A 14882-nucleotide genomic window follows, 5' to 3' on the forward strand; every position below is an offset into this window, starting at 1 on the left:
ACTTTCCTTTATAAATAATAATAGTGAAAAAGTATAAGTTATTTAAATTTTTGTCAGGATTTAAGCCTGGAGAACTGTCAAAGTGTTAAAAGTGAACATATATATGTGTATCACTCCTCTTAAAAATTAATCTATCAACAATATATGTGGATAAACATAAAATGACATTTTAGGTCATCTCACTAACCAGAATTTCTTCTCAGTAGGCAGCATTTTAGACTTTCTAAGTCTTAGTCAATAAAAACCTTTCTAGTAGAAAGTCTTGTTTGAAATAAATTTAGGCAGGGGGAGGGCAGAGGAGTCAGAGACATTGAGAAAAAAGTAATATACAGATGCTCCTCAGTTTACAATCTTGTGAACTCATCATAAATTGAAAATATCACAAGTCAAAATACATTTAGCACAGCTAACCTACCAGACATCATAGCTTTGCCTCACCCACCTGAAATGTACTCAAAACACTTACATTAGCCTGTAGTTAGGAGAAATCACCTAACAAAGCCTATTTTATAAGCAAGTATTGGAATATCTCATATATACACACAGATGGGCATTTTGTAGACATGATGGGATATGAAAACACAAAACATTATAGCCAAAAAATGCTGGCAACATAGTACATAGTAGAGTATCCATTGTTTACCCTCATTATTTGCTTGGCTGACTGGGATATGTTCAACTTCACAAGGGACTATTGTACAGCAGCATATAATTAGCCTAGGAAAACATCAAAATTTGAAATTTGAAATATGATTTCTGCTGATTGCATATTGCTTTTGCATCATTCGTAACGTAAAATAATACATATTTAAATGGAACTGTCATAAGTCAGGGACTTTGTAGATGTATATTTAAATTTAATATATCACTAATATATAGTAGTTTTTCCATTTTTCCATGAAATATTATAATTATATTGATACCTTTTTGGAAATCTCATCCTCCCCCCCATCAATATTCTCTAACTTTCTAACATGAAAAATAAAAACAGGATAATTAACCACTTCTTGGTATTTATCCTAAAGAATTAAAGTCATCTTACTCAAGTGATACATGCATATTCATGTTTATAGCAGAACAATTTACAATAGCCAGACTGTGAAATCAGCCTAGGTATCCATCAAAGGATGAATGAATAAAGAAAGTGTGGCACATATACACAATGGAATTTTATTTAGTCATAAACATAAATGAAATTGTGGCATTTGTAGGAAAATAGAACTAGAGACCATCATGTTAAGTGAAATAAGTCAAACTCAGAAGGTCAAGGGTCAGATGTTTTCTCTCATATGCAGAAGCTAGAGAGAAAAAAGGAAAAGAAAGGTGGGGATGGATCTCCTAAAAATCAAAGGAAGATCAATAGAGGAAAGAGACCCAGGGGTGGAGGGCAGGGAGGGATGGGGGAAGTGCTGGCAAGTGATACAGGTCAAATTATATTGTTTTATTATGTGCATATACAAATATGTAACAACATTTCCAATCAATATATACAACTATAATGCACAAATTTAAAAAAATGTGGACAAAAACCCCCAAAGGAATGCAGCTGGTTATGGTGGTGCATGCCTATAATACCAAGGGTTTGGGAAGTTGGAGGCTACCCTTAGCAACTTTCAGAGGCCCTCAAAAACTTAGCGAGAACCTGTGTCAAAATATAAAAAATAAAAAGGACTGATGATGTAGCTTAGTAGTAAATCACCCCTGGGTTTAATTCTCAGTACTAAAAATAAAAACAAAACAAAAATCCAAAGGAATGATCAATTGCATTTTGAACCTTTAAAGTTAGTACTGTTATCAAATAGAAAAATACTGTAACCAACATACGTTAAGTATTATGTGCCAGGCACTATTCTAATTAATTCTCAAACAACCTGTAAAGCATAGGTACTATTAATATTCAAGTTTTATAGATAAGGAAGAAGATTTAGTAACATGGTATTATGGTTTAGATATGAGGTGTCCCCCAAAAGCTCATTTGTGAGACAATTTAAGAAATTTCAGAGATGAAATGATTGGATTATGAGAGCCTAACCTAATCAGTTCACTTATCCACTGATATTGATTAATTGGGTGCTAACTGTAGGCAGGTAGCATGTGGATAGAAGAGGCAGGTCACTGAGGATGGTCAATGGAGGTGTGCCTGTGGGAAATATATTTTGTCCCTGGTGAGTGGAACACTTTTTCTGCTTCTTTATTGCCATGTCTCAAGCTGCTTTCCTCCACCATGTTCTTTCACCATGATCTGCCTCATTGTGGACCCACAGCAGTGGAGTTGACCATCTATGAACTGAAACTGTGAGCCCAAAATAAACTTTTCCTCCTCTATGTGGCCCTGTAACAAAACTAATATATAGGAGAGTTAAATTGCCTTTTAGTGTAATTTCAGTCTATACTATTTTGAAATAATTAGTTATGGTTCTTGTTGATTTATTATCATATATAGTACATTATTATAGTCCTTGAAGCCTTCTGAGTTTCGCTTGTGCAGCAGACCAAAATTATAATTTCTATAATACTAATAAAGACATTTACTGGACTAGGTGACTTGACCAAAGGAATGTGGTGTTATTACAAAGGTCAAACTAGAGAATCATTGTGTTTTGTATACATAAAAAGAAAGGGGATAATGATTTTACCTCTGCTACTTATTTTGCCATTGTTGAGTATTTACACTCATTATTTGTTAATAGGAAGAGCTAAGAGTTCATACACTGGTAATACTTGTGAATCTCTGAGGAATTAAAAGGCATCTAATTATACTATCTTCTATACAGTTATAAAGTATTTTCCTTTCTGTACCCACAGTGTGTCATATTTGTTTACATATCACTTAGTGATATGTTTCTTCTAGACATCATTTTTTAGAAGAGCCAACCCTACTCATTTTTCTTCTGTATGAAATACTTTTTATTTTTATTGCTTTTTAAAAAAAATATTTATTTTTAAATTTTTTACATACTACATTTTGATTCATTGTACACAAATGGGGTCCATCATTTCCTTTCCATGGTTGTACACAATATAGATTCGTGCCATTCGTGTAATCATACATGTACATAGGGTAATGATGTCTGTCTCATTCCACCATTTTTATACCCCCTCCCTCTCATTTCCCTCTACATAATCCAAAGTTATTTTTATTACTTTTTAATATCTGAAATATTTGGATTAAAGTATTATATAGTTATTAATTTTAAAGTCTCTAGAAATCTATTTTATTTCTTTGAGAATCATCTGATAGGAAAATCAGGTATCTAAACAAATTGCCTGTGCCTTTGAGTGTTCTGATTAGTTCAGAAAGAAAAAGTTAATATCTCATTTGCCAGATTTTTTTTCTAGCAGGTGTGGCAGTTATGCGAGATACAGTGAAAACAGTTTCTCATTTTCTAGCTTGAAGTTGAGTATGCCTTGTGAGCATAGCTGGAATTAAAACATTTTAATGTTTTTCCATATCAGTGTATCTTGGAGGCATTTTGATGACTCAAGGCTGATTTTAGCTGCAAAAAGAATTATAGCAGAATTGCTGGGAGATGGAACAGATGTTTTTTAAGCTTCAGAATGAGTAGGTTGGTTGCATAGCACAAGGGTAATTGGATGATGTAAAAGGCAGTGACTGTGAGAATAATCATGGAGATGTTCCCAGGGTAGTTATGGTGTAAAAAAACAGATGAATGAAATAAAGTAATATGCACATGTATAGGTCATTAAATGTCACCAAGTGGACATGTCTGGAGTGGAGTGGAGCCACATGAGGATAAAATGGGCATTGTATTGATGAGAGGAGGTTACTGTATTCAGCTTCCTAGGCCCCTTTAGTAGTCATTTTTATCCATAATAAGTAAAATCTTAAGTGAAGTTCAATGTTGACTTTCAAATACCTTTACTGACTTGAATGATTTAATGAATCAAAAATATGAAAAATTGCAGATGTTTGGAAACGGGGGTCTGCTGAGGATGAGGATGTACCAATGTCTACCCCAGTGCACTCAGACATCGGAGATCAGGCTCTGAAGGCACAGATCTAATTTTACTTAGGATTGTATAGGACATATATAGGCACATTATCCAATCAGGTTACCATGCCTGTTAAAGTGTAACAGAATCAGCCTATAGGTGAACTATATGTCAAGGTAGTGTAAACAAACCAAGCATGTGTAAGTAATTCTGCCCAGCAACAGGTCTGAGACACAGGACTGGGGGGACAGTAAGCTCCTGCACACAGCATGAGGCAAGGCAGCACGGGCGAGCTCACATCACAGCTTGCTGGGATGCTTGAAAAGTGAGGCCTCCCCTCCCCCTCAGCTTCTAACTCAGCCTCAGCAGTCTTTACCATTACCTCATTTTCTCTGTCCAGACTATTTGGCTTACTTAGACCATGGTGTCAGTGACTGCTGTCAGATAAGCTTGAGGAATGTTCCCTACAAAAAATTACATTATGGGAGAAAAAAGACAATTTAAATTTCAGTTATTATTAGCAAAGTCCCAAATATGCTTCCTAGAGACATTTTAAGACCAGTTCCCTCCTTAAAGTAAACTCTGTGAGCCACAATAGTTAATATTCTCCTTTTCTGGATGCCTAAAATAAGTCTGTGTCACTTTCCTTATTGTTAATTTCCATTAATTTTTATAACAAGATATTTGACCTGTCCTTGACTTGCTTACTGTTTGGTGAAAAAATATTTTCACCAAAAGGTTGCATGTGATGTCAAATTCTTGGAATTGACTATAAATGTCAAAAACTGAGGAAGACTGTGTATTGGGGCAGGTGAGGTAGATTGACAAAGAAAGCTAGAACTATTTTGTACCACCAGTACAGGTGAGTAGTAGATCATCAGAATATGTCCATGTATCTTTCTCTTTTTGCCTCTTATGGAGATAGAAGGATGCTTGATATTATAGAAAGATGGCAAAAGCAAAGTGTGGAGATTTGTTTCCTTGGGTACAGGAGGCAGTAGTTCAGTAGGAGCAAAGGCTTATGTAGGGAAATAATAGGTGATATAGTTGAAGAGGTAAATTGGTGTTAGAGAATTAAATACAAAAACATAATATATAATATTGTTACATATCACTTGACATTCTGAGAAATTCGTTGTATGAATATCTTAAGAGCATACTCACACAAACCTAGATAGCATTGCCTATTATGTGCGTAGGCTATATGTTATAACAATTGCCTATAGGTCACAAACCTATAGAGCATGTTCCTGTACTGAATACTGTAAGCTATTGTAACACAATGTATTGTAACACATGGTATTTGTATATGTAAACATAAAAAAAGTACAGAAGAAATACAGTGAAAGATTTTTTTAAATGATTATACCCTGTGGCACTTATCATGTATAGAGCTTTCAGCACTGGAAGTTGCTCTGGGTGTCATTGTGTGAGTGAATGTAAAGGCCTATGGCATTATTGCCCATTACAATAGACTTTTTAAACACTCTATGCATAGGCTACCCTGTTTAATTTTTTTTCTTCACAAAGAAATTAATCTTAGCTTACTGTAGCTTTTTTACTTCATAAACTTTGACTTGGGTGAGGGCGTGTTGCTAGGGTTTAACCCAGGGGTGTTTAACCACTGACCTTTTTATGTTATGTTTTGAGACAGGGTCTTAGAGGGTGCTTCAGACCTTACTAAATTACTGAGGCTGGCCTCAAACTTGCAGTCCTTCTGCCTCAGCCTCCCAAGTTGCTGGGATTACAGGTGTGTGCTACCATGCAAACTTTGATTTTATTTTTTTAACCAACTGTTTTAAGTAATGGCACTTAACTGAAAACACAAATACATAATATAGCTGTACAAAACTATTTTTTCTTTATATCCTTATTCTCAATGATTTTTCTATTTTAAAATGTTTTTATATTTTTACTTTTTAAACTTTTTGTTAAAAACTCAGACAGACATATATGTTAATCTATGTGTGCTCAGTGTCATCAATATATCACTGTCTTCCACCTCCACATCTTGTCCCACTAGAAGGTCTTCAGGGGCAAAAACATGCATGGAACTGTCAACTCCTGTGATAACAGAGCCTCCTTCTGGAATTCCTCCTGAGGGGTGTGTCTGAGGCTGTTTTATAGTTAATGTGTTCTCTTCTTTTCTTTCTTTCTTCTTTTTTCTTTTTTGATTAGTGGAAGGAGTACACTCTAAGGATTAAAAATATAGTAAATATGTAAACCAGAAATCAGAAACCTTATCATTTGTTATCATGACTGAGAATTATGTACTGAACTATAATTCTATGTGACTGGTAGCACAGGAGGTTTGGGGTTTGTTGATACCAACATCATCACAACACATGTGAATAACTATAGTATGCTTAACTTGTGAATAACTATAGTGTTATGATAGCTATGGTATCACTGGGCAGTTGAAAGTTTTCAGCTCCATTGTGGGACCACTGTTATATAGCAGTCCATCATTGGCCAAAATGATGCAGCACATGACTGTACTAACAGCAAGATTGAGAATTTCTAAATTGGAACTAGTGGGAGGAAATCATCAATGCTTATTTAGAGAAACAACAGAATTTTAGGTAAGAACCATACTTAGCATAGAGAACATATACTTTCTTGGTAATTCAAATCAGTGTTTCATATGGCTTTTTTAGTTCCAGCTAAAGAAACTAATAATGAATGGATATTGTCATGGATAACAAAAGTATCCTGGATTCCTAAAGTCCTAAATGTCAGGTGGTTAAAATATTTTTGTATCTTCTTCACATTTGAAATATAGATTTCTCAAAGAAACAAAGAGGTATAGTTCAAGTTAATATTTCTTTTTGTTGTTTCTGGCATACTGTTGCTGCTCACTTTGAACTATTATATGTGATAGGGAATGAATGCAATAGGTACAGAGCCTTTCTGAATATGGCTAGTTTTATCTTTGAATCTGACAGTTCAAGCCATGGAGGATTCAGCCTTTCCATGATTGTTCTTTGAGTCACTTTCATTTTTTGTTTTGTTTCTTGAGAAGTTAAAATTAAGCCTAAGTCTGTTAGACATATTTTTCTCACAAGAGAATTGTATTCTAAGAAATGATAACAGATTGATTGGTTCACGTTCATTCAATGCAGATTTTTGTTGTGAAAGAGAAACCAGTTCATTGCACCCTTTTCTCAATTGAGGGTGATAATTACCCTTTATTGTATTCACAGCTTTTTCAGAAAGTTGTTTTCATAATTGTGGCTTTAAAAAAAAGTAGTTTCAAGAGTCTGTTATTGAGTAAAAAGTAAGTAAATTTATATAAACTGTAAATGCTATATAAGTCTAAAAATCTAGTTTCTGTAGTATACCATTTCTATTACATTTCTTTCAGTATTTCTACATGGTAATCTGGAAGCAGAAACCTGTACTGTGGCATTATACTATCTAATAATAGTATTCACATATATCTGCTTCAATATGTATACTTTCCTTTTGGAAATAATCTTAGATATGTTCAAAATTAGATGTTTGTATTGAGATCAAAGATACTTTTTTAAAAACAACACTGGCATAAACAGGCTTGTATGATTTTAATTGTACTAGGTGTAAAAGAAAATAAAGTATTTTATAAAGAAGCCTAAGAAATCATTTTTATTGAGCACATGTGTGGCCGATATTATGCCTTCTAATAGTTATAGCTGTCTTGTAAAGTAAATATTATTTCTGTTCACACTTGCATAGAAAAATTGGGATACAGAGAGGTTAAATAACTTGCCCATGATCATGCACCAAGTAAATGATGGAATGGAGATTAGAGCCCAGGTTTCTCCAACTCCCTGGACCTACTCTTCTTGTTCTTATTACACTGTTTTTGTGTAATTATAGCTGGCTTAAATTTTTCTTTTGAGAATGTCAATCCAGTCTTTTGAGGGAACCAGCGTATAAAGTCAGTGCATTGAAAACAGCAAACTCTATAGAAATGCAAAATAGTAAACACTTGCTTTAAAGGAAGTATTTTGCATGTAGCTTTTTACATTTAGGTCTAGATCCTTTGTTAGTTTTAAAAATAGTGCTGCATATTGAACCCAGGGCCTTGCACATGCCAGGCAAGCACTTTTACCACGGAGCTTCCATGTAGCTTTTAAAGTAAGCATTTCTATTAATCTTTTCCCTTTGTTAATTAGAAATACCTTTTCAGACAAAATCTGCTGCAATTATGTTTTAATGTCTTATTTTGGGTATCATCTTAGGCTGTTGCCTTGTACTTTAAAAGTAATGTCTTCAGGAATTGTAATGTCTCTTAATTCAGTTACTGCCTTAGAGAAGTGACCCACAGTTACAAGGTTGGTGATCAAAACTATTATTTCTTAAGATCAAATTCTGGTAGTTCTTTTCTTGCTGCTTCTGGGTTATTTTGTTTTTGTTGTTTGTTTCTCTGCTTAGTAATTTTAGAAGTATTGATGATGATAGGGAAAATCTGGTAACTAAACTTATTAAATCAGTGATCTTAATTTGAACTGAAGTGTATTTTATCTGTAACCTTTGACCTTTAGGCTTAAAGATATCTTTATACCCTTCTATAGAACTCTATAGTAATTTGTTTCATTGGCATTGCATTCCTGTTTTTTCTTTCCACTGAAAGGGTGTTTAATTCTGATTTTCTTAAGGGAGTCCTATGCTAGTGGCCCTGTCTTAGATGTTTAAAGACTTTTATTTATCCTATATTTATATATACTTAAATTTACTGCTTTTGTGACCCTAAATATTTTAATGTAATGCTACTTACTGGATGTGTATGTGTGAATACAATCTAGAAGAAAAATAGCAGCAGCAGTTATGCTCAAAAAGAATGTTCTTTCATTTGCACTGGTTTCTTTTCTTCAATGAACCTGCTGCTTTTACTCAAAATATCTCCCTTTCTTCACTCTGGCAGCAGCTGATGTCTCTACCACTGTAACTCACAGCTATACCAAGTGATGTAAAACAGGTTTCAAACTTAAAATACTTCTCTTTTAACTTAACTTGCACATGTGTATCTTCAAGTTTCTCCAGCAAAATGACTGAAACAGTTCTGCTATTCTCTTGTCAGTCTGTAACTTGCTGGAATTTTCACTTTGTCTTAGCAGTAACAGTGTAGTATGGTTTATAATCCATTATTGCTCTTTTAAGTCCACTGGCAGATTTAAATATTTTGCTTGTCTCTTCAGTACACAACTCATCTCTGACATCTGAGTGTTTATGGTAGTTAATCATAGTGGTGCACTATATTTCAGCTTCACCATGGTTGTCTTGAACAAAACACACCCTGGTCGCAGTTGTGCATGCCTGTAATCCCAGCAAATTGGGAGGCCAGAGGATAGCAAATTTGAGGCCAGCCTCAGCAATTTAGGGATACTCTGTTGCAAAATAAAAAATAAAAAGGACTAGGGATGTAGCTCAGTGGTAAAGTGCCCTGGGTTCAATCCCTAGTACCAAAAACAAAAAAAACAAAAAAACAAAAAACCACACAGCTGTTTTAAAATTAAGAGCTTTCCACTCAATAGAAACATGTTAATAGCCTATTCCAGGTACTGTCAAAGAAGAAGTATATTATTAAACATGAAAACAACTCAAGCAGCTTATCATTACTATGCAGAAGAACCTTTCATCAGTTTTTGATCAATTCTTATCAGTTAATTGGAATCCTTCCCAAATTTTTATTTTGAGAACTTACAACTTAAACTCCATGCAAGTAGTATGCATTCAGCATTAAGTCAACTGCAGTGTCTGAGCTTTGTCATAGTCATGTGTAAGTATGGGATAATAATTCTTAGTGACTTTCAGTTCTTTAACTCTAATCCTTATTCTTCTCTGAAACCTTAGTTTTGAATCTTCAGCAGCCTGCTGGGCCATCACATTGACTTTCATATCACATTAGAGTCACTCATTTTTATTACTCTGTAAGTGAACATTTAATGAATACCTACCATATGTTATGCATCATTCAATAATTAAACTAATATTCATTAAACGCTCATTATATGCCAAGACTTTGATAGGTATTGGGATTCAACTGTTGAATAAGACTGACATAGGCCTTGCCTATTTGGAGCTTACCGTCTAAAGGGCTGACTGCTAATTAAACAAGTACCTCAGGAGTAATGGATATAATAATAGCGAAAATAAAGGGACTGTACAAATGGTTGGCAAGGGCAGTTAGGCCTATCTAGTGGGTCACAGACCTCCCTGAAAAAGCCATCTTTAAGCCAATAACTGAAGGGTGTGAAAGGAATTAGATGAGTGGGGACAATCTATTTTTCTCAATGCCTTCATTCCCTCATTTATAAAGTAGAGATACCAAGAGAAAAATAATAGTACATTATTTGATGCATGTGAAACTTTTAAAACAGGGCAAAGAATAATATTGCAGAAACCATAAGATAAGTGCAAGCCAATTTCTGGTGAGGAGCAGTTTTTTTTTTCTCTGGGAGTGTGATGTATGATTTATGCCACTTACTTGGCAAGTACTCATTTACTGCCTATGAAATTTTATATTTTTTTTACATGTATTTACTTTTTAAGATTTTACTTGCATTATGTCTTTACCATTTAAAATTTTTCATTTGGAGAAAAAAAGTATGTATCTTACAGACTGAAGTATATGCATATGAATAGTAGGGTGCTCCAAATGTTAAGTAGTCCTAAAAGCTTATTACACTTTTTAGAGTTACTTAGAAAGCTTCACAATTGCTTAAAACCTTTATTGTAATAGTGTCACACGCTTTAGAGGGATTCAGTGCAGATGAAAAATTACATGTTGCCTCCTCTGAAATTGAAAAAAAAAAGTTTTTCATGGATGCACCATCTGTTGATTTTAACAAATATCTATTCTAATGTTTTCCTGTAGTAAAGTGGCACCTTGACATCATTTTTGAACTAAAAAAAATTAGAATAAGAATCAAAATCGGTAATCATTTGAAATTTGTTTTGTTTGACACAGTAGCAAAAGTAGCATACTTCACTTTTGCTGATAAAACTATGATCCTCACAGAAGGCTGCATGTTTCAACACACTGAAGTTTCCAAAATGCTAACATTTCTCTTCCAAAAGAAAACAGTTGTTGTTAGCAAATAGCATATTGAAGCTTTTGAGGAAAGTGTGTGTTAAAAACATAACATCTGTAAAGATGGTAAAATGCCTGTTTAACTGTTGGGAGACCAGTGTTTTCTAATATTAACATCTCACATGTTGTGTTATTATTGTTTGCTTTGTGTGGTGCTAGTGATTGAACTAGGACCTTCTTGAACATGTTGCAGCCAGGAATTTTATAAACCTTATTTACTAAAAGAAAGAAAAATTAGTGAATATTTTATTTTCTGGAAAAAAATTTTTAATGTCAGTACAGTACACTTTTGTGATTAAGATGTAAGCTCTTTTTTGATCTAAACTTTAAAATCTAAAACTATTTTATCAAACATTTCTTTCATAATTGGTAGAACATTGAACTTATCAAAATAAACATATCCTTTATTTTGTATATTAGATCACCCCCCAAAATTAGATTAATGGATTTCTTAGTTAAGAGCAGACTTTAGAAATTCAATGATAATAGGTCTGTGCATTGACTTTTAATCTCTTAAAACATGAGGCTTGCCTGGGATGAAGCATGAATTAATTTTCCAGCTTTTGACAAAATTGAATCTTAAAATCATCCACATACATATGACAGTCACTTCTGAAAAGCAATTAGCTTGCTATAAATAAAAGAGATTTCCTGTGAGAAAACTGCTCACACTGTCTAACGAATAGAGAAATTTGGCAGGTTAGAGATAAAGCATATCGTATCCAAAAAATAAAAAACTCTAGTTTTTTAGTTTGTTTTGACTTTTGTGCTTTTTTACGTAGATTGAGAGAAGTGGCAGGCTGGTATGAGATATGCTTATGTCCTTTATGGGGTGTGGGATTAACTTTCATAATTAGTTTTTAGAAATCTTTATGGAAAATGTTTTTCCATGAATCTATTAAAATACACAAGGATGATTTGCTATTCAATTAGAAAGCAAACTAATCCCTGAACCTTAGGATGGATTTTAGAACTATACAAATGGGGGAGGGGAGGAATTCTTATCCAATGTAGTAGTGACTGTGCCTTGAGCTTTTGTCTATAAAATGGGAATGATAATATATACTTCTCAGAATTCTGTGAATTATATGGAGTAGTGTGAATAAAATACTTAAGCACAATACCAGGCCCATAAAAGTTTCTTATAAAAATGGTGTTTGTTTCACCCCGACCCCTCCTCTCTCCTAGGCAGTTATAAACCACACTTATGAGGGCCTTATTTTCTTATCGCCTTGAGATCCAGATCATTAGAATCCTCAGACATACTTTCTTTTTGCATCTTTCTTTCATATCAGAAAATGTGACCCGAGAAACTGATTAAGCAAATAACTAAAAACACAGGGTATGTTTTTGAGTATTCTAGATTCCTAGAACTTGATATCCATTTCCAGAAAAAAGTAAGGTGCTTGGGGCATTGTGCATGGGAGTTCACATCTCTGATATAGAGTTTCCTTTTATGTAGGCATTTTGAGCTCAAGGTATTTTGTTTCAAAGCCACTACTTTGTTTATAATTCATAAATACCTTGTAGGTTAGCCAGGCTTTTCCAATTCAGGTTGGCAAATGAAAATAAACCAAGTAGTCTATTATTTGCCTTCATTTACCACCACTAATAGTTTTATAGTAAAGCATATGTTGAATAAGAGTGAATCACATGTGATTTAGTTTTATTTTCTTGCTGTTTAAAATGGAAATCAGTGATGGGATAGATGACAGGTCTTCTGTTTATGTAATATATTATACTTTTTATATAAGTTGAGTATAGAATAATTCCAGGAAATATTGGGAAACAAACTAGCAGAAGCAATTCCCCTGATGTTCTACCAAATGGTTTACATAGGTTAACTCCTTCAACCCCATAGCAACCATCTGTCAGTTTCCAAGCATTGTGCTCTAGGTTACATAGCTTAAACATTGAATAATGGAAGGTTTCTGAAGTGTGGAACACAATGCACATTTATCCAAAGCTTTGATGCAGGGTTTTAATCTTGTTCTGCCTACTCCAGAGTAATTTATAGTCTCTTGTTCTCTTTCCTAAGTTGCTAAAAAGATGAAGAAGATACTATCCAGAGTTGTCCTTAAATTGCATAATATGTAGTTACCTGTGAAGAAGCAAAAAGGAAGCAGTATGTTATGTTGGAAGGAGCTCAGAATTGGGTGTGAGATTTGAAGTTCTCATCTTTGCCTGAAAACACTTTTTAAAATTACTATTATTAAATTAAAATGTGGTTTTCATTAAATCATGTCCAGGATACTTTATAGCTTTTGTTATTATTATTGTTAAACAAAAACCCAAACAAGTCATTCATGATCATAGTAACCCATCCTTTTCTGCAGTTTCACTTTCTGTGATTTCTAGCCATGGTCATCTGTGGTCTGAAAATATTAAACAGAAAATTATAGAAATTAACAGTTTGTAACTCTTAAATAATTTTTATTACAGTGTATTATTGCAATTTTCCTAGTTTATTATTGCTTATTGTTGATAATCACTTACTGTGTGTAATGTATAAATTAAACTTTAATACTGCTGTAGTTTGGGTCTTGAATATCCTTCAAAGGCCTATGGTTAAAGGTTTGGTCCTCATCCTATGGCACTATTGGAAGTCAGTAGAACCTTTAAGAGGTAGAGACTACTGAAAGGAAGTTAGGTCACTAGGAGCATACCTTTGAAGGGTACACTGGAACCATAGCCCCTTCTTCTCTTTCTCTCTATGCTTCCTGGCCACCTTGAGGTGAACAGGCCTTCTTTGCCATATTCTTTGCAACAGGACCAAGTGGCCGTGGACTGAGACCTCTCAAAAGGTGGGCCAAAATAAAACCTTCATCCTTGTAAGTTGACTATCTCAGGTGTTTTGTCACAGCAATGGAAAGCTGACTAACGTGTATAATGATATATAATGGTATACATCGGTTTTGGTACTATCTGCAGTTCAGGCATCCACTAGATCCCTGAAACATATAACCTGTGGATGAGAGGTAACTACTGTATTTTATCTTATTTATTTATTGACATTTAATAATTGTATATATTTTGTTTTTGACTTCAAGGATTTGAAAAGAAAAGTGAAACTATTCAAAGTCAAAGAATATAAATGCTTTGAGAATCCTGTTCAGAATATATTGGCAACAGCTTTAGAGTTGGGGCAAGTAAGATTGAAACTGTCTATGATCATATATATATATGTGTACATATATATATATATAAATATATATATGTATATATAAAACTATGTAATATATATAATATTTAGTAATATATAACATATATTGTATATATTATCTGCTTTTCCTTACAAGTTTGATCTAGTTTGCCAGAAGGCAATATATTAATTAATAATAATAAGTTAGATTTACCCTAAAACAGCCTTTCTTTTACCACAGAGTTCAGAATAAATTAAATCTATAGGAGACTCCAACCAAATTGACTTTTCCTAAAAGAACTGCATCAACTCCAGTGTGTTTGGTAGTATATGTATTAGAGATTTCAAATGAAGTTCTGGGGCCAGGTCTTTCTCCTCAACAGGTCAGGTACTATGGATATCCTTAACCATAGAGAAATTGTAACTGGTTTTTCTGATACAGATGCACTCCCCTGTTACCTCATCTCCAGGTAGACTGAGAATTATTAATAATAACAGTATAAAAATACAATTTTCTGTTTTAAATCCAGCTCTGGTTTTTTACTGTCATTTTTCTCTCCCCAGTGATTGTTTCTGTTTTCACTTAAATTTTATAAGGACATAATCTTTTATACTTTTTGCAAGTTATATTTCCTGCATGTTTTTTGCAAAAATACTTCATTTAAGATTCATATATTTTCTCATTCTGTAGATTTTCAGCCTTGTGTAGTC

The 14882-nt window shown here is 33.7% G+C and overlaps 1 protein-coding gene across 1 annotated transcript in view; it reads left to right on the forward strand.

Annotated features, from left to right (window-relative positions):
* The window catches only part of Rngtt (RNA guanylyltransferase and 5'-phosphatase), a 311879-nt gene that overhangs the window by 275589 nt on the left and 21408 nt on the right, over window positions 1-14882 (forward strand). The window lies entirely within an intron of this gene.

This window comes from Sciurus carolinensis, chromosome 7 (genome assembly GCF_902686445.1).
Source record: "Sciurus carolinensis chromosome 7, mSciCar1.2, whole genome shotgun sequence".
Taxonomy (NCBI): Eukaryota; Metazoa; Chordata; class Mammalia; order Rodentia; family Sciuridae; genus Sciurus; species Sciurus carolinensis.